The sequence below is a fragment of the Scyliorhinus canicula genome, chromosome 3 (genome assembly GCF_902713615.1).
Source record: "Scyliorhinus canicula chromosome 3, sScyCan1.1, whole genome shotgun sequence".
NCBI lineage: Eukaryota > Metazoa > Chordata > Chondrichthyes > Carcharhiniformes > Scyliorhinidae > Scyliorhinus > Scyliorhinus canicula.
The window spans coordinates 137,602,034-137,622,773 of NC_052148.1; the positions used below are offsets into that span (position 1 = coordinate 137,602,034).

The following is a 20,740-nucleotide window of genomic DNA, read 5'->3' on the forward strand; positions in this document are numbered from 1 at the left end:
GGTTCTTTATAGTGATCATCCTTTATTTGCCTCCTTTCATTAATCATCGAGTCTTGCCTTCAGGGTGAAGTTGTGAATCATAATGAACTGCCACCCCTCCTCAATTTCAGACAGATCCTTCATCTCGGACTCGCATTCATATACAGCTGATTCCTTTCTGCTGCATTCAAATGTTTATTATGGATAAGGGGAATAAGATGCTCGTGAATAACATTGGTTGTCCGAGAGCAATGTGTAGATGCCTCGGATTAGTGGTGCAGCACACCGGCTTACATGCAGGAAGATAACAACACGAGAGGAGGAGCAGGAGTAAACCTATTTATCAGAGGTGATGGGTTGGATCTTAGATTCCCTGGCCTGGCACGCCTTCAGCGGAGAGGCACGCTGTTACGACACCCTGGGCTAGTGCGCAGTCAATTCCAGCCCCACTTGACCTGGAGTTGCAACACTTATTGAATTACTTATAATTTTTAGAAAAATACCCAAAGTCTTTGGCCCTCAGCTGCCCAATAATTACAGTCACCAGGTTTGTAAATGTAAACACAATTACTTTTTATTAATAACAAGAACTATAATGAAATATGCAGCAAATACAACTGGTTAACTATGACCTAATACCCCACTTTAACTTGCCCCCTACACACACACACACACACAAGACAGACAAACACAGAGGGGAGGAGAGGGGTGAAAACCATAAGTAAAAGTGAAAAAGAGTCTTTGTTTCAGATGGTGGCTCCTAGCACCTTACCCTTCCTCAAACGTTCGATGTTTTACTGCAGTTTCAGAAATACAGCTCTCACAGCCTATCTGGAGAGACAGAGAGAATAGGTCCTTCTATTTATTTGCAACCTATAATGGTTTCCCTGTTTTCATACATACAGGTTCTCTGCAGCTTCAGAAATACAACACTCACAACCTTTTGGGCAGAAGACAGAAGAGAGAGAGAGTAACCAGGGGCAAAATTCTCCGACCCCCAGCAGGGTCGGAGAATCGCCTGGGGGCGCCTAAAATCCCGCCCCCGCCGTGGCAGAGATTCTTCGCCACCCGGGAAGTGGCGGGGGCAGGAATCTCGCCACTCCGATCGGAGAGGCCCCTGCGGCGATTCTCCGGCCCGAATGGGCCGAAGTCCCGCCACTGGGAGGCCTCTCCCGCCGCCGAGGTTTAAACCACCTCTGGAACGGCGGGCTCAGCGGCGTGAGCAGGCCCCCGGGGTCCTGGGCGGGCGGGGGGGCGATCGAACCCTGGGGGGTGCCCCCACGGTGGCCTGGCCCGCGATTGGGGCCCCCCCTCAGAGTCCGGGCCAGTGCCCTGGCTGCACCAGTTTCTTCCGCATCCGCCACGGGCTCCGCCATGGCGGAAGCGGAAGAGAACCCCACATCGCGCATGCGCAGGCACTGATGTCAGCGGCCAGCTGCCACTGACGTCACTGCTGGCGCATGCGCGGACTGGCGAAAGCCTTTCGGCCAGCCCCGCTGCCGTGGGCGCCGGTTTTTTTGCGCCGGTCTTCTGGTGGCAACCGCTCCGGCGCGGGGCTGGCCCGAGCCCAGAGGCGCGACCCCTGAGTGGTTGCCGCCACTCCCCTACTCCGGGACCCTCCGTCATGCCGGGTAGGGGAGAATGCCGCCCCAGGTCCTTGTCTTTGTGTGTCTTGGGCTCCTTTGCTCCCTGAGGTCTCTGAGAACCATCCCACTAGGATAGGAAAGTTGTGCTTGGTAGGTGAATTGGATATTCTGAATTCTCCTCAGTGTACCAGAGCAGGTGCTGTAGTGTGGCGACTTGGGGATTTTCACAGTAACTTCATTGCTGTGTTAATGTAAGCCTACTTGTGACATTAATAGAGATTATTATTGTCACCACCCGTTAGCAGGCAGAGAACAGCCAATTAATTGCCCACCAGCCAATCAATTGCCCACCAGCCAATCAATCAAACTGAGTCCCACCGCATCTCTCTGGTGCTGAAAAATCTGAGGTCTCCTGTTCAAATAAGCAGACACTAACAGAATTTTTTCTCCTGTAACTTATAAATTCTTCACTCTTCACTGCTGCTTGATTTAAAGACGCATATCCATTAATCATCAATGGATCAAAAATGATAATGGCAAAATAAAAGAAAGGGGAGATAAGGGAATAAACAGGAAGGACCCTTATATACCTCCCTTCCCAAGAGAATGAAACATCAGGGCATGGGTGTTTCATTATGAGGTTATGCATATGCAAGACATAAATCACAAACACATATCCATCTAATCCATCCCCATTATATAAGTTGGGAAGTGATCCTGCCAGAGTTCTGGAGCAGAACAGTACCACAGCATTTCAGAAAGAAGAAAAGGATCTGAGAGAAGCTGAGCAATACTATTCACCAGAGAAATATGCACATCTCAATAGCTATCACTTTATGTTAAGATTTGCCAACAGTACAAGATGACTTGTCATATTGGACAAAAAGGCTATATTTAATTGGAAAATACTTTAGTGAAATCAAAATCTTCAAACACTGTGTTCATAGAAATGAATTCATTCATTTGTGATCCTTACAATTGTCTTTACTGATAATTAAAGGGAATATTTAAAGAATCATAATATGGCTCGTGTGGGCAGACATGCAGGAGTAGGCTGGCCGTTTTTGATGGCCTACATGGAAATGGGCAGAAGGAAGGTGAAGGCGACGGTGTTCTGTGTCTGTCAGAGAGTCCCCCTGCGAATATGTCACCTTTCCTCTTCCTTCTGCACTGCCTGCCCTCAAAACCTGACCCCTTCAACCCCATCTCCTCCCTCCCATGTCCATGGATTACTGGCACCCTAACATCTCAGGACTCAGCCTATTATGGCAGATACCGCTCTTCGGCTGCCCCAGCAGCAGCTACTACTGAGCTCCGTTACTGCTGCGACTGCTGCAGCTATGGCCAATCAGATTGCCCTGCAGCACCTGAGGGTGGGACCTCGTTTCATGGAGGAGAGAAGTCCCAGCTTTAACCATTTCATCCCTCTCCTGTGGGCTGGCTTCTCCTGAACATGTCAGCTTCCAGTCAACTTTCTTTCTGAAGGGGCAAGCAGTCAACCCAGTTATAAAATGCAACCCCACATCAAATGTCCAGCAGCACTCTGGTCCCAGCAACTCCAGGGCTGGAGACAGAGTGAAAGGCAAGTTGGCAGGAGTGTGGGGGTGGGTATCACCAGGGCCAGGCTCAAAGGCCTGTTTAGTGCAAGAGGGGTGGGGTACTGTGATAGACAGGCCAGCAGGGAGGGGAAGTGTTTGGGGTGGGGTGGGAAGAATAACCTCTGGGGGTCTTCGGATTGCATTCTAGAAAATGTAATGAGAGCTTTGAAGAAGTCTGTTGCATTTAGTTCCTTTTATGACTGTAAGCTGAGAAAAATGTTTTTCTTGTCACAATTCAGTACTACTTGTTGATCTGTGAAAAAAAACTATCTGCCACTTTTAGCAGGTTCCTTGGAAACATCTCTTAGGCCTTGCAAACCATGCTGGTACATTTGGACAAATTTCTGTACAACTGGCCCAACTAACAGGACTTCACATCTAATTTAAACTGTCAACGACCCCTGGGTTGGATCACCTCCTCAAGTCTCAATCACTGGTCCCCAAGTTTGTCAAGACTATTACAGTTTCTTATAAACGGGACTTTGGTTTAGTGTTGTATTTGATAGGTAGCATGCAGGCAATGCATCACTTCTCGAGTTCTGCACTGGAGTGTGCAGCATAGATGTTTGCACTCCTGGGCTGTGGCTTGAACCCATTATCTTCTGATCTGTGAGGTGACATTGCCACCAACTGCATCACGGCTGACACACAAAAAGGAAAGAAATTGAACATTAGTGTGCCAGTTTTATGGGTGTAATTGCACAAACATATCAGGAATTATATTGACCCTGGGAACTTGACATTTAGCAGGAAGTGAGTTGGAATATTGCAAATGACCTACTTGGAAGACAAGGAAGCTTTATGATTCGTTGTGCGGTCACTGCTTAGCATTTCTAGAAACAAACAGGATAGATCCATCAGCCTTGCAGAGCAGACAGAGTATCAATCAGCTACAGAATGCAAGTAGACAGGAGGCTCCGAGTTGTGTCAACAAAACAAACCTCAAGAGTGGAATAATCTCACTGCAAGGACGTTTATACTTGCTATCAATTTCACCCTGTAACAGGGCAACCACAGTTGCAAATATACTCCCTTGAAACATCACCATTTAACCCAAGTCAGTTCTTTCCTTCCATCAAATAGTGTGCTTTTCTTACTCTTGTAGGTCAGGGTACATTCCTAATCTTCCTCTTCCACCATCCTGGCACATCCTTTATACTAACTTTTAAAGTATATCTTCACACCCACACTGTTTTACCCTTTCGGGGAAGAGTGAGGGAAATGGTAGAAGGCTTCCCCGAGCTGATTATCAGTACATTGAATAGTGTTATGAATGCCCCTTCCAGTAAGTCCTGGTGTTGGATCTGAACCTGGAGCCTCTGGTCCAGAGGTAGTAGTGTTACCACTGTGCCACAAGACCTCCTGGCCAAGAATTGAGGCACAGTTTCATCCAGCATAAGGACATAGTAACAGGAATAACCCATCTAATCCCCCAAGGCTCCTCATGTCAGACAGACCTTGGTCCAAATTAGATTTATTGTGCAATCAATAGGCAATTGCAACAATTATAGTGAATAATTTAAGTTGATTGGATCTGTGTAATTGGTTCAGCTAGTATTGAGTTCATTGAACATCAGCTGGAGGCACCTTTAAAATTGGTGCTTGTGACTTATTTGTTTATTATTGATGAGCTGCCATTGCTATTTACCCTATTAATTGGCAGCTTGCTGAAGGGTGGAGATGGAAAATGTGTTATCAGTGATGTCATTTGAAGGCAGCCTGCACCTCTTAAAAGGGCAGTTGCAGATTTATATTTCAAGATGGGAAATGATAGGCTGTGAACCTGGACTCTTCCTATTAGAATAAGTATTCAGGTAGGTTTTGGTGTATATCAGTGGCATTACAATTGGAAGCTATTCTTCACTGACTCTTTACACTATAACAGTCATGGTGTTTTGAGTTGTCAAAACTGGAATTTGATGGCCTTCCCTGTGGTGAACTTGGAGGTGGAGGGGGCATTTAATCAGATGGGAGGGTGTTAGGATGGTGACTCCATCCCAATTAAGTCCATGGTCGGAAGGTCCATGGATAGACTTCCCTTGCTATCAAATGAGGCCCTTAAGTGGGCTATTAAATGGCCTCAAGATGGGGATGGGTGAGTTCCACTCAGGCCATAGGCACAACCACTTCAAAATGGTTGGGGGTTAACAAATGGACATGCACCAGAAGCACGATGGAATCAAGGAATACGGGGGATTGATTGAGAGGCCTGTGAGGGAGGGAAACTGGAACATTCAGTTCCTCTGGGATGCTGGGAATGGTTTCCATACTCGCATGGGGAGGGTCCAAGCTGGTTTGTCAGTGAATTCTGCACCACCATCTTCCAACTTGTAACAGTGGCATAGTACAACATTAAAATGTAAAATGAGGAGAACCACAAAATTAAAATGAGGAGCTCTGCTGTTGAAGGCTGTGCAAGTGGAGTTGAAGGGCAAGTGCACTGGAGGGGGTGTTTAAAGGGGGTATCAAACAAAACTGCACATTCTCAAATGAGAGAGACACAGCTGAGATATGCTAGGGGCCTTTCAATGCACAGAATCAGGAAATTGAAAAATAATGCCCATTCATGAAAGACTAATTCTGCAGAGTGGCATTAATTGAGCTCCTCCTTTTAACCCCTTGTTCAGTGCAAGGGTATAATAGGAGCTCATTCTCTCTCTCTCTCCTGTTACCTACAGACCAGAAAAGACTCCACTTGTCTTCCAGTTTTTATTCAAAGTTTATGCAAGGGAGACTGCACCTCTGACAGGTTGCTGTATGGACTCTTGGATCAGTTACAGTTCATTGTTACACATTTTCAACAAGTACAATTATTAGCATATACCAATCACGAAGTAACATGAATTGCTACTTAAATACAGTTGCCCAATCAAGATGTGTACCCTTATACCATGATTATACTATCCTGTTTGCAACAAAGGCATGTCCACTGTAGCTATGACCTTCAACACTGAGTTACAAGGACAAAGCAGCATTTTGTATCGTATCATAAAACTCCCACCTGTCATAATATACACAAGTATATGATGGTGCACAGACAGGCAGTGATTGACACACAGGATGACCAATGAACACACAGAAAACAGCAGCCAATCACCAGACAGGACACGACCACTATAAAGCCAGAGGGCACTCGTTTTCCTGCTCTCACTTGGGATCCAGCCTCTGAGACAGTTGGAGCTCACAAGAAACAACTAGAACTTACACCAGGTGGTAGTAAGATAGTCTGGTCAGGTTAGCTTCAGGTCTCCAGTCAACTCAGCACAGTGTCAACCCACAGTTAAAGTATGTATGACAGTTAAGAGCTCAATAAAATAAAGTTGCATTTCTTTAAGTGTTGGAAGCCTGTCTCTCTCACTGCTACAGTAAACGCATTCCTCCCAGACCCAGCTTACCCAACACACCACCACCCTGCTCCGTTCCCATGTTGTCAAGCAGCTGCATCTTGAGTCCTTTGTATGTTGTTATTAACCCTTATCTTTCCCTTTCACATGCATCAACAGTATTATAAGGTAGTAGCCTGTGCAATAACAAGAACTCAAAGGTCTGGTGGTTACCAGCTTTCCACCCACCTCCACTTTGATCATTTTAGTGTGCTATAAGCATGTCCATTTGAATTTCCCCTGACAACAGCGTGGTAATTTCCCCAGAGTTAGAACAAGTTCCGGAGATATTGGGAAAACAGACAATCTCCGGATTGTCCAGAAAGTTGGTGCTGGACAGTTGACAGATGAGAGGACTCCGACCCCCCTCAAATATTCTCCATTTTCTAACTAAAAGTTTACTCTCCTTTTTATTCCCAAGAGTGTAGTATTAGAGAGTAGTGAATGAGGATCAAAGTGCCTGGGCTGCAAGCAGCCTGGCCAAAGCAATATCATAGCTATTGGTCATGATGGAGAGGAGGGGGGACTTTGATACACACCCCACACTGGCCATCATTCAAGGGGGTGAGTGTTGCCTGACAAGTACAAAGCCCTTAACCCACTTTCAATAACAAGTCATTGACAGGAGCCTGGCCAAAGGCTTTCCAACTCTGTATTTTGACAAAAAGGGGCCTCACGGTAGCATGGTGGTTAGCATCAATGCTTCACAGCTCCAGGGTCCCAGGTTCGATTCCCGGCTGGGTCACTGTCTGTGTGGAGTCTGCACGTCCTCCCTGTGTGTGCGTGGGTTTCCTCCGGGTGCTCCGGTTTCCTCCCACAGTCCAAAGATGTGCGGGTTAGGTGGATTGGCCATGCTAAATTGCCCGTAGTGTAAGGTTAATGGGGGGATTGTTGGGTTACGGGTATATGGGTTACGTGGGTTTAAGTAGGGTGATCATTGCTCGGCACAACATCGAGGGCCGAAGGGCCTGTTCTGTGCTGTATGTTCTATGTTCTATGACAGAAAGAGGACATTTGGAGACTAATGCTGACTCTTGTCTGTCATAGATGCTGCAGAGAGGAGACCATCAAGAAGATGGAGCCTGGTTTTACTGCTGTCTGCATTGTTGCTTACAGGCAGCGAGAAGATGAAAATTGTAACACAGGCACTTGGATAGCCTAAGGGACCAGCATTACCTTCCTGACTAGTGACCAGGAGAGCCTCCTCCAGACACAGAGGATGAGGTTCACAAAGGCATCATGGCTCGCAAGATCCGGAACTCACATCTCTTATCTGCAGCTAAGTGGGAATGAGTATTGCTGGTGATTCCACATGTCCAGGGATTTGGTTATTCACATTTGCCATATTGTCCAGGAATTGGCGTCATGGCGAATGGGACGCCATTGATTGCCCATGCCTCTGAAAGTAATGACTGCTCTGAACTTGACACCAGTGGCTCCTTCCAGGGTTCCACTGGGGACTTCTGCAGTCCACACACAAATCCATTCATGAGGCCACAGATGCCCTTTGCGCCAAGGCCCACAATTACATCAACTTCGACACAGATCAAACCTGGGCCCCAGAGTACTGGGCTTTGCTGAGATTGTCAGTTTCCCACAGGCGCAGGGGGCCATCGACTATGATTAAGTGCTCCCCGGCAACAGGCAATGCAATACATAAACTGGAAATGCTGCCATTCACTCAATGTACTGTGGCTTCATTAATTAAAGAAAGTGATCCTGCAGGTTTGCACGAGATACCCAGCCTTTTGGGGTCATGTCTACAGTGATGTCCTGGACTTCAGGCATTTAGAAGGCTGTGCACTGCTGCGGTTTAAATAACGTGCCCGGAGTGAGGCAGCGGTGAGTTCACAGCAGGATGGCTCAATCTGGGGCCAGCCCACTCTGATCTAGGGCATTTTCTATGCAAGCATACTCAATGAGGCAGGAAATTGACAATATGGCAAAAATGCCACCCTCCCTTTGTATGGTGAAGTTAAGAAGCATGCAGTATTACCACCAAAAATGCAGAATCTGATGGCTGTACTAAAACAAGACTGCAGTTATTCAGCAGATTTACTGTTTCAGGGCGTCACTGGTTTGCTGAATTGGGCTTCTGATTGATGTGCCCCTTTCATTGTCGTGGTTCTCGGTATTGGTGCTCGGGTTCCTGTCAGGAGCTACGTGGTCGGAAAATACTACTTAAGCAAAAGCAAACTACCTGTCATCTAATGACCTGCATGGGAGAGGGGGTAGGAATGACTGCTTTAAAGCTGTAATTGCTTTAACTCAGACCATGTTCCAGATATCTATTATTCGGAGGCAAAAGTTGCCTTCTAATTTTGAACACTCCTGTGTTCTGTCAGTTTTAACCTCTTGCCCTCTGGTGCAGATGAAACTGGTCTGTTCTTGTTATGTCGGCTAGTATTTGAAGTGAGTATTGTGACAAGTAAAAATATCAAGGTCCTAAGATGATAACATTTCATCATTTGATAGTTTTGTCAGTCACATTCTTATCTGTGCTGCCTGAACTAGTTGTCCTGTTAAAGAATGACATCCTAATAATATGTGCCAGCTTTGATGTTACAAAGACTTGGAGAAAACCTTCAAGGGTTTCAAGGCCAGCAACTTTCACACTAATGATCATCCAAGCAGTTTTTAAAAGAAACGAAGCAAATTATTGTTGACAATTTGGAACTGGCTGTATTCTCTCGAGCAGTGTATTATATGACTCTGACATTATTTTTAAAGCATCATTTTCAATTATCATTACAGATTTCAATCACATTTCCAGCTCCTCTGGCCACTCTCCATCTAAAAGATCTTTAGCCCTGTGTATTGTCTTGCTCTTCTTCATAGACCCTGCAAGAATTACACAATGCAAGGACAACAGTCCAGTAAATTGATCAAATCTGCATCTTTACATACAAGGTAAATTCTGAACTTAGTTTTATAAACTTTCACAACTTCCATTAATCAACTCTGCATAAATGGGACATCAGATCACATTTCTACTTTTTAAACTCATTCAGACAGAGTCACCTCTGGATATCCAATTCAGCTCAGCCCTGGCACTCATATATTGGGCCGGATTCTCTGTTTCTTGAGTCTAAATGTTGACGCCAGCGGAGAATCCGTGGACCTTCATGGCAGAAACATTGGTGCCACACCTGCACCGATTCTGCTACTGGTGAGAGGCTAGAATCGGCGCTGTATGGAACACCATCGGAACCCACAAACAACGGTGCAGGAATCGCCAGGTCCATGATAGAAACTCGCAGGGCTGACGAGCTGCAGCTGTGCTTAAACTATACGCCCCCCACATGCACTGATCAGGGCCGAAAAGATGGGACAGGTTGTGCTGGAGCGCCCATACAGCAGTGGGTTAGCTTGGGCCAGGGGAGTGCCCCGGGGGGAGGGGGGAATCACTTGTACGTTGTACGGCTCAGGTTTAAAGCAAGCTGTCAGCAGCATGCGCAACTGCATGGCTGCCTTGTCGGCCACGGTAATGGTGTTGCATACGCGTCCACTGCCCCCCCCCACACACACAGCCCACGCCTGGCCACCTCCCACTACTCCCCCCTCCTCCCAACCATGGCAGAAGCTCCCCGGCCAGTGGCGCGGCTGGCAGTGGAGTAAGGCGGTGCTGGACACTGTCCGTACGGCCCCCCCCTCTCTCAGCAGCCACCACGTCAGGTTCACGATTTGTGAAAACACACGTGAACTGCTCTGTCGGGAACTCGGCCCATCAGAGACGGAGAATCGTGGGTGGGCCCACTAATATGAGGACAGTGTTGCAACTACGTGTGGCGTGCACTGCATTTTGCCGTTTTCAAGGAGGCGGAGCATCGCAATTCGGCGTCAAACTGGCGCCTGCTGCAATTTCGGCGTCGGGTGCCAATCTCCGCCCGATCGAACACCCTGATTTGAAAATGAAAATCGCTTATTGTCACAAGTAGGCTTCGAATGAAGTTACTGTGAAAAGCCCCTAATCGCCACATTCCGGCACCTGTTCGGGGAGGCTGTTACGGGAATTGAACCGTGCTGCTGGCCTGCTTGGTCTGCTTTTAAAGCCAGCGATTTAGTTCTGTGCTAAACAGCTCCTTTCAGTGTCGGCTAAAGGAGAATACACCCCGATTTCAGTGTCGGCTGAAGGAGAATCCCACCCGTTATCTTTAATGCAAGCACTAACTTACAATGATCTAATACAGCTTCTTGGTCTGAGCAATGTAGCCATTGTTGACATGCTTTAAACTTCTTTCAAATTTCATCTTTGGAAGAATCAAATTTTACACAAGTTCTCGTCAAATGTAAAATTTCCATTTGAATAATAAATGCTCACATTAATATTTATGTGACAAGCACTTAAATTGTGAATTGTAAAAAATCATTCTTTTACTATTCCATGTTATATGTCGAAAGATTTAATGTTGAAGCGATGTGCCGTGGGGAACATGGGTAATTTCATAATGATTCATTTTTAAACATTAGAAAGGAAGGAGGGGATTTTAACCCTGTCAAAATGGGCAGGAGAAGGGAAGGAGGAGGAGGTTGATGTTAAATTGGTAAATATGTAAAGCCCAATCCAAATCCATCACAAAGGTGCCTACTTTCAGTTTAATCTTGGCGGATCTGTCCGAATAATCTGTTCTCATGAGGTAGGTATGTGATTATAACCACAATAAATGATATTTTTATAGCACCCTGTAGCCACCTGGGTTGGCCACTTCCCGACTTAAAATGGAGATTCGCAAAGAGCGCAGGGAAACATGGACAGCATTCGAAAACAAACAGTTTTGCAGAGTTCCTTTGTGTATTAAAGCAGACAGCACTGAAACCAGCAGTAATCTGCATATTGATGAGTGATCCCAGGGAACAATTAGCTACATTTGAGATACTCAATAACAAGTCAGACTCCTCGGTGCCAGCAGGAGTCCAAGACAAAAGAGGCTAACGAGCACCCAAGGACCGCCCAGCGATCAGGAAACAGCCCCAGTATTGGGGAATTCAAACCGATCGATTGGTACGTGATCCAATCGATTGGAGTCAGGTACGGGGTCCGCCCAAAAGGGCGCGAAGCCCCTGGGGCCTATAAAAGACAGGTCCCAAGTTCAATTCCGTCTCTTAGCCGGCCCTCCCAGCAGAACATCTTAGCAGCTTGGAAGAACTCTTGACCGTGAGGAGAGGCCTAGCTAACAGCTGCACCACCAAGTAAGTGTCCAGTCAACGCACGCTACGAGATAGGCGCTCCTGACCCTTAGTCCGTACCAGTTGGAAGCCTGCAGCCCCCGGATTGAACAAGAGGCCATTGTTCCCTGACCCAGTGGGTTCTTTTCCAAAGGTAAGTATTGGCCTGTAGTGGTAGAGATAGTCTAGTTTTGTAGTGTTTATGCATGAGTAGTGATTAACTGTGTATATAATAAATGTGTTTTGATTTGAACCTTACTAATTTGTGTACCGAGTTATTGATCAGCACTTGAACTTGAACCTCGTGGTGGTACATAAAGATACCTGGCGACTCTAGAGCAAGGTAATAAAACAGAGCCAATTGAGTGTAAAGCACACTCACCAGAATGAGCAACAACCCTTACTGTAATAAAATGACCAAATGCACTTAACAAAGGCAAGAAAGATGATACCGAGCCACATAAGGAGATGTTAGGTGAGATGAAGAAAGACTTGGTAAAGTGTCATTAAAGGAGCAAGGCATTGTCCGTGTGGAGTTTGCACATTCTCCCCGTGTCTGTGTGGGTTTCACTCAAAGATGTGCAGGTGAGGTGAACTGGCCAAGCTAAATTGTCCCTTAATTGGGGGGAAAAAAATTGGGCACTCTACAATGCTTTGCTCCTTTTTTTAAAATTTAGATTGCCCCATACCTTGGACATGCTGACCCATAGTCAAAACCCTCGCCACCAATGCCTCCACAGTGGACGCCACCCATGCAGTGTTGGTCTGGGCAGCACACATGGTCGGCACCACCTCTTGCTCCTGCACGCAGTTGAACCCAGTGCTGGTTGCTCACCGATAACCCCTCGCGTAGTCCCTGGCTCTGCGACTGCATTTCCACGATCGATGGGACTGACCATTCCAGAAGTATGAAACCATCTGGACGTTAGCTAGTCCCTGGGGTTGGCCTGCCATCCAACCGTCCGCCTCTTCAGGAGTTCCTACCTCCACCCGCTATACCGGAGTATGTGTGTGGTGAGCATCAAATAGTGCCCCAGGAGCCTCTTCACTGATGTGTCCAACGGAGATGAGCATCTCTGGGCTGGTGAGAGTGTTGGAGATAGCTGTGATGGGAAATCCGTGTCATCCTCAGACTCAGGCTCCAGGGTTTCCTGGGTATCGGGTATATCGGTCCCCTCCATGTCAGTATCATCCTCGTCGCTGCTCGGCACCTGGAGCTCTGGCTGTGACTGTAGCTGGGGTTGGGAGACAGCAAGAGGACCTTCCCGATCATCAGCAGGTCCTGCAAGACACAAGACAGGATGCATGACTGGACCATGGGCCGGGGGGGGGGGGGGGGGGGGGGGGGGGGGGGGGGGGGGGGGGGGGGGGGGGGAGGGGGGGGGGGGAGAAAGAGTGGTGTGGGTGTCTGGATGTGGTGCGGGGGTGAGGGGATGGTGTGAGGTGGTGTGGAGAAGGGTTGCATGTGGTGTGGTGTGGGTGTAAGGGTCGTGTGCGGATGGTGTGAGGGTGAGTGTGGTGTGAGTGTGGTGTTCAGGGAGCCGGTTGACACACGTGTCACAGAGACCGCAACTCAGTGGGGTCTCACTTCCTCACCCGAGGCTGATCACCGCGGCAACTGCCCTTTCCTCGGGCCCACAAACCACACGGCACTGCAGGCCAATCTGGATGGTGGTACACACTTTGATTCTGTCTTCACAAAGGAGGACACAAATCTGATCCTAGAACTGTTGGAGAATGAAAGGTTTAGTGAGAGGGAAGAACTGAGGGAGATCAATATTAGTAGAGAAATGGTGCTGGGAAAATTGATGGCATTGAAGGCGGATAAATCCCCATGGCCTGATAATCTGCATCCTAGAGTTCTTGAGGAGGTGGCTCTGGAAATAGTGGATGCATTGGTGGTCATCTTCCGGGATTCTATAGACTCTGGAACAGTACCAGCAGATTGGAGGGTAGCTAATGTCACTCCAATATTCAAAAAGGGAGGTAGAAATAAAACAGGGAATTATAGACCAGTAAGCCTAACATCGATAGTGGGGAAAATTCTTGAATCCATTATCAAGAATTTTAGAGTGGAGCATTTAGTAAGCAGCGGCAGGATCTATCAGAGTCAGCATGGATTTATGAAGGGAAAATCATTCATTCCTGACAAATCTGTTGGAATTTTTTGAAGATGTAACTAGTACAGTTTATATTAAAAAAAAATTTAGAGTACCCAATTATTTTTTCCAATTAAGGGGCAATTTAGGGTGGCCAATTCACCTACCCTGCACATCTTTGGGTTGTGGGGGTGAAACCCACGCAGACACTGGGAGAATGTGCAAACTCCACACGGACAGTGACCCAGGGCCGGGATTCGAACCCGGGCCCTCAGCGCCGTAGGCAGCAATGCTAACCACTGTGCCACCGTGCTGCCCGTAACTAGTACAGTTGACAAGGCGGAGCCAGTCGATGTGGCATATTTGGACTTTCAGAAGCCGTCTGACAAAGTCCCGCATAAGAGATTATTGTGCAAGATTAAAGCTCATGGGATTGGGTAAGTGTATTGAGGTGGATAGAAAACTGGTTGGCGGAGAGGAAACAAAGATTGGGGATTAATGGGTCCTTTTCAAATTGGCAGTCAGTAATTAGTGGGGTGCCAGAGAGATCAGTGCTGGGACCCCAGCTATTTTCAATATATATTAATGATTTGGATGAGGGAACAAAATGTAACGTCACAAAGTTTGCAAATGATACCAAGTTGGGTGAGAGGGTGAACTGTGACGAGGATGTAGAGATCCTGCAGCATGATCTGGACAGGTTGGGTGAGTGGCCAAATCAGTGGCAGAGGCAATATAATTTGGATAATTGTGAGGTTATTCACTTTGGAAGCAAAAACAGGAAGGCAGATTACTACCTGAACGGTTGTAAATTGGGAGAGGGGAGTGTGCAGCGGGACCTGGGTGTCATTGTGCACCAGTCACTGAAGGTAAACATGGAGGTGCAGCAGGCAGTAAAGAAGGCTAATGGTATGTTGGGCTTCATTATGAGAGGTTTTGAGTACAGGAGCAGGGATGTGTTGTTGCAATTATACATCTTGGTGAGATGTCTTGTAAACGTTTTTTGCATATTACTGATTTTTTGTGACTTTTTAGCAAGTTGCTGATTCTTTTGTATTCTAGAGTTGTCAATAAACTTAAAATAGTTGTTGGAGGGGAATTGGATGTTATACAAGTTTTGTCCCTATTGGGGGTCAGAACAGGCACCAAGGATAGATCCACGAGGGGCACAATGGTATCAGTCCAAGACGTGAATAGAAAATGGAGGAAAATTCAGCAGACCTGGTAGCATCTGTGGATAGCAAAACAATTCCGGTCTCTGATCTTTCATCACAACGTGTGAAAGCCCACAGACCTCAGATGAGGGGAGATAGGAGAGAAACTAGAGAAAGAGATCAGTTCAGGGTTAAGGGAGAGGTCTCTTTATCATAATTTTATTCCATTGGTCCAGTGGAAGGGAGGTGTGTGCTACTACAGGCAGCTGATCAGATGTCCTCTATCTTAGTGACAAAGAAGTCTGTAACCAACACGTACGTATTGAAGGTGAAGGTGAAGGAGACAGGCCAAAGAGTTTGACTAAGATGGTTTGAAGTAGAGAAAAGTAGCTTATGGACAAACCTAAAATAGGAGCAGTTTTAGCGAATGAGAGCTGAAGCTAGCAATGTTTTATATAGACCTCTTATGCTTGCATCCTTTGGATTTGAGAGAGCCGAGACCGGGGCCATGTAGGGGGAATGATCAGTGAGAGAGAGGAATTGTTTTATTGGGGACTATACCATCAATGGGGAAAGTGAGGGTGTTGTGTAAATAAATAGGTAGCTCCAGAAATGTGGTGAATGGAGGGCCAAACGCGAGACTGCTGTGATGTTGAAAGTGTGGTTTTAAGTGAATTGGGGGATAAATTTCTTTTCCAGAGGCTAATACAAAAGATAGGTTGGGGTGAGGAAGGCCGATATGGGTGGTGATTGAGCAAGGAAATGATTGGAGAAGTCTTTATCCATGATTGATACAAAGGAATTAGCAAGACCTCATGAGATGACAAGATCAAAGGATGGCCAGAATATTATAAGATTTAAAAGGGTGTTTCAATATTTTAGACTTGTTTTAATTTAGGTGACATTGCCTAATACTGGAACCCAAATAGCTCTTTTAAACTGTTTGGGTTTGACAGAGATACAGAGATATAACCATCAGGCTAAGGCTCAGGCACCAATTTAGTAAATGGGATCAAAGTTTATTAATTATCAGCAAATTTTAGGAACTTACCAATTAGCTGAAGAGGAAGAATATAAGCAAAGTATACTTATCACTGAACCAACTCCACGCTTTCAAATAGGTGATCAACCCAAGAGACCTGGACAACAACTTCAACTTCTCATGTCAACAGAGAAAGCATCACTTTCTCCGAGAAGCACTACTCTTCCTGAGATTTTTACTGCTGGGAAGCAATCCCAGTACTAACTACACTCTATACTCACCTGCCTCTTGTTGGAAATTACCTTCACGCTGATAGAAGGATGCTCAACTACCCCTGAATATCTCAACCCGTTCTTCCACACTTGATGCACATAAAGATGATTCCTGCAGCTCCTTTTTTCATTCTAAAGATGTTGCAAAGCTCAGTTTAGCCAAGTTGTTGGAAATGACTCTTTGGTCTATAATTTGTCAATAGTGTGATAAGAGTTAACACTTTTGGTTCTAGCTAATTGCGTACATTGTCTTAAACTTCGAACAATGGCTTCCTTTAAGCTATGTTTCTTATCTTGGTATCTTTACAGGATCCCTATTCTTTAAGACAGACTCAACAGTCAAGGATAGTGTGTGTACCTGATTGCGAGGGAGTCCAAGTCTGATGCAATTTCTCTCCCAGCTGTTACAGCACTTTAATTCTCTCATTAGAAATGCCAATGGACAAATACAGAAATACCAAACCAAGTTCTAATTGACAATTGATTATTAATTACTTATCCTTCAAGCTGGGTGGTATGGTGGCACAATGTTTAGCACTGCTACCTTACATCACCAGGGATCTGGGTTCAATTCTGGGCTTGAGTGACTGTCTGTGTGGAGTTTACATGTTCTTCCTGTGTCTGCATCGGTTTTGTCTGAGTGCTCTGGTTGCCTCCCACAGTCTAAAGATGTGCAGGTTAGGTGGACTGGCCATTCTAAATTGCACTTAGTGTCCAAAGATATGCAGGTTTGGTAGGGCTACCGGGTTATGGAGATAGCACGGGGGAGTGGGCCGAGGTAATAATAATAATAATAATAATCAGGGTGCTCTTCCAGAGGGTTGGTCCAGACTCAATGGGCTGAATGGCCTCCATCGGCACTGTAGAGATTCTATGAATTACAAGAGTAATTGCAGTGCTTTATTTTAAAGAAATAATCTGTTGCTTGTCAGTGATTTCTTTGTAATACTATTTTGAGTTAGTTTGGTGGAAAATGGTTGACAGCATATACAAGGTTTCTTTTTCTGTTCACATGATGTCAGTGGCATCCATGTGCCTAGCGACAGCAGTAGCCAGTATTCAAAAGAGGCCTGGACAATTCCCATCCACCACCACTCTCCTCCACCTGGCTGAACTTATTCTATCTCTCAACAACATCTCCCTCCTTTAACCCATCCCACTTTCTCCAGCGTGGAATATTCCTTGTTCCAGGCCTACTTGGGTCCCCTCCCACAACTCCTTTACTGGTACATTGATGACTATTTTGGTGCCGCTTCATGTTCTCGTCCGCACCTGGAAAAATTCATCAACTTTGCTTCCAGTTTCCAGCCCTCCATCACTTTCATCTGGTCCATCTCAGAAACTTCCCTTCCCTTTCTTGACCTTGCTGTCGCCATTTCCGGCAATAGACTATTCACTAATATCAATTACAAGCCCACTGACTCCCACAGCTATCTGGACTACAGCTCTTTGCACCCTACACCCTGTAAGGACTCCATCCCTTTCTCTCAACTCCTTCGCCTCCGTCGCATTTGTTCCGATGACGCCACTTTCCAAAATGGTGCTTCGAAAATGTGTTCCTTCTTCCTCAACCGTGATTTCCCACCTACAGTTTTTGACGGGGCCCTCAATAGGGTGATGCCCATCTCCCGTGCCACTATCCTCGCCTCCTCCCCTCCCTCCCAAAACAAGGATAGAGTCCCCCTCGTTCTCACATTTCGCCCCACCAGCCTCCGTTTGCAAAGCATTATCCTCTGCCATTTTCACCAACTCCAGCGTGATGCCATCATCAAACGCATCTTCCCTTCACTCCCTCTGTCAGCATTCACCAGAGACTGTTCCCTCAGAGATAATATAGTGCACTTCTCCACCATACCAACACCTCTCCAATCACCCATGGCACCTTCCCATGCAATTACAGAAGGTGTAACAACTGCCCCTTTATCTTTTCCATGCTTAACATCCCAGGTGCAAAATACTTATTCCTGATTAAGCAGTGCTTCACTTGCTCCTCTTTCAATTTGGTCTATTGTAGTCACTGCTCCCAGTGTGTCTCCAATATATCAGAGACCAAACGTAGACTGGATGATCGCTTTGCTGAGCTCCTTCGGTCTGTACGCATTCAGGACCCTGACCTTTTAACACAAGACCCTGCTCCCATGCCCACATGTCTGTCCTTGACCTGCGACAATGTTCCAGTGAAGCTCAATGCAAACTGGAGGAACAACATCTCATCTTTCGGTTAGGCACGCGACAGCCTTCCGGTCTCAACATCAAATTCCACAACTTCAGATGATAGCCTACCCAACCTTGACCCTTTGTTTTCATTCCATTTCATTTTAACTGTCTTTTACCTTTTATTTCTTTTTTGTCTTTCTTTATATATATTTCCCCCCCACTTTCCCCCTATCTTATCTGCCCTTTTCTTACCTTTTCTCCCCTTTGCTTCCCCTCCCCCCTTTTCTTATTTTATCTCTCTCCCAACCATGTCCCCCCTCCCCCACATCTACATCTGTCACAGCTTACCCTCTGATTTTAGTTTCTCTGCTGTTTGGCCTTTCACACCTTTTATCCTCTCTGGGGGCTGCCATTAGCACTCTTCTCCCTGGTTTCTGTGGCTATGACCCATCTTTCATTCCCTCACCCCACAGTATAAATATCTCCCACTTTCTATGTGTTTTAGCTTTGACAAGGGGTCACCTGGATCGAAACATTAGCTCTTTTCTCTGCCTACAGATGCTGCCAGACCTGCTGAGATTTTCTAGCACTTTCTCTTTTGGTTTTAAAGGGCTAGATGAGATGAATGTCTCCCAGTAGTTATGATGTGGAGATGCCGGCGTTGAACTGGGGTGAGCACATTAAGAAGTTTTACAACACTAGATTAAAGTCCAACAGGTTTGTTTCAAATCACAAGCTTTCGGAGACCTGCTCATTCCTCAGATAAATGAAGACGTGGGTTCCAGAAACATATAAATAGAGAAAGCTGAAGTTGCAATACGATACTTTAAATGTGAGTCTTTGCAGGTAATTAAGTCTTTACAGATCCAGCGAGAGGGGTAACCCCAGGTTAAAGAGGTGTGAATTGTGTCAAGCCAGGACAGTTGTTAGGATTTCAATGAAAATGAAAAATGAAAATGAAAATCGCTTATTGTCACGAGTAGGCCTCAATGAAGTTATTGTGAAAAGCCCCTAGTCGCCACATTCCGGTGCCTGTCCGGGGAGGCTGGTACTGGGCAAAAGCCCAGTCCAGATGGTGGGGGGTGAATGTAATGCGACCTGAATCCAAGGTCCCGGTTGAGGCTGTACCTCTGTGTGTGGAACTTGGCTATAAGTTTCTGCTCGGCGATTCTGCTTGTCATACATCCTGAAGGCCGCCTTGGAGAACTCTTGCCCAAATGTCACAGGCTGAATGCCCTTGACTGCTGAAGTATTCCTCGACTGGAAGGGAACATACCGGCCTGGTGATTGTCGTGCAATGTCCGTTCATCCATTGTCGCAGTGTCTGCATGGTCTCACCAATGTACCACGCTTCGGGACATCCTTTCCTGCAGCATATGAGGTAGATAACATTGGCCGAGTCGCATGAGTATGTACCATGTACCTGGTGGGTGGTGTTCTCGCATGTAATGGTGGTATTCATGTCGATAATCTGGCAAGTCTTGCAGAGATTGCCATGGCAGGGATGTGTGGTGTTGTTGTCTCTGTTCTGAAGGCTGGGTAGTTTGCTGCAAATAATGGCTTGTTTGAGGTTGCATGGTTGTTTGAATGCAAGTAGTTAGCTACTTGCAAGTAGCTAACTACTCTCCCAGTAGTTAGATTAGAAGGCATTTATGTAGATTTGAATGTCTTATTCATAGAAACAGTTTACCTGGACGATTGGAAGATCACTAAGCTATAGACAGGCTAATATGTGGAGTGAAGGAATTTGAACGGGCAGACAGCCAAATACACATGAGGCAGAATCAAAGAAGAACAAAGGTATAATTGACAAGACCCACAGAAGCAAAGGAGGCCAGTTGACATCTAGCAGCCTTGGAAGCAGATATGCCGGTTTCCAGCTAGCAACTTGGAGGTCAAATTTCACTTCCAAAGCCTCTAAGCCTTGATCCAAGGCCATGCAGAAACCTTTGTAAAGGGAGTTTAAATGTCTTTGCTGGACCAGGACAAGTTGTTTCCAGACATGATTATCATCCCTGTATTGTGTGGTAACTATATGCTGTGTTTTAATTTATAGATTTATTTAATTTATATGTTGTTTGGGGGAAACAGTGAAGTGTTAAGGAGTCCGGGGGTCATTAACTTAGTTTGGAACAAGGGGTACTTTCTACATAAACGACATGTGTGTTTAATATTTTATGTACTTAATAGTCTTTGCATAGTATATGTCTTTTTGTGTATATATGTCTTTCCTATACTTTACTAAATGTTTTTTAATAATAGTTATACAACAACCAGGCTGCTTATTCTCACACCAAAACAAAGCAAAAGAATATGTCCCCACAAACCGGCGTCGCAAGTTGGGATACCCTCGCAGATAACATA

The 20,740-nt window shown here is 46.0% G+C and overlaps 1 long non-coding RNA gene across 1 annotated transcript; it reads right to left on the reverse strand.

Moving 5' to 3' along the window:
* Window positions 1-3,534: 3,534 nt before the first annotated feature.
* Window positions 3,535-4,309, reverse strand: LOC119963732. Its single transcript, XR_005460142.1, has 3 exons — window positions 4,105-4,309; window positions 3,945-3,996; window positions 3,535-3,804 (listed from the first exon to the last, which is right to left on the reverse strand). It is a non-coding gene; the product is annotated as an uncharacterized LOC119963732 (long non-coding RNA).
* Window positions 4,310-20,740: the final 16,431 nt, after the last annotated feature.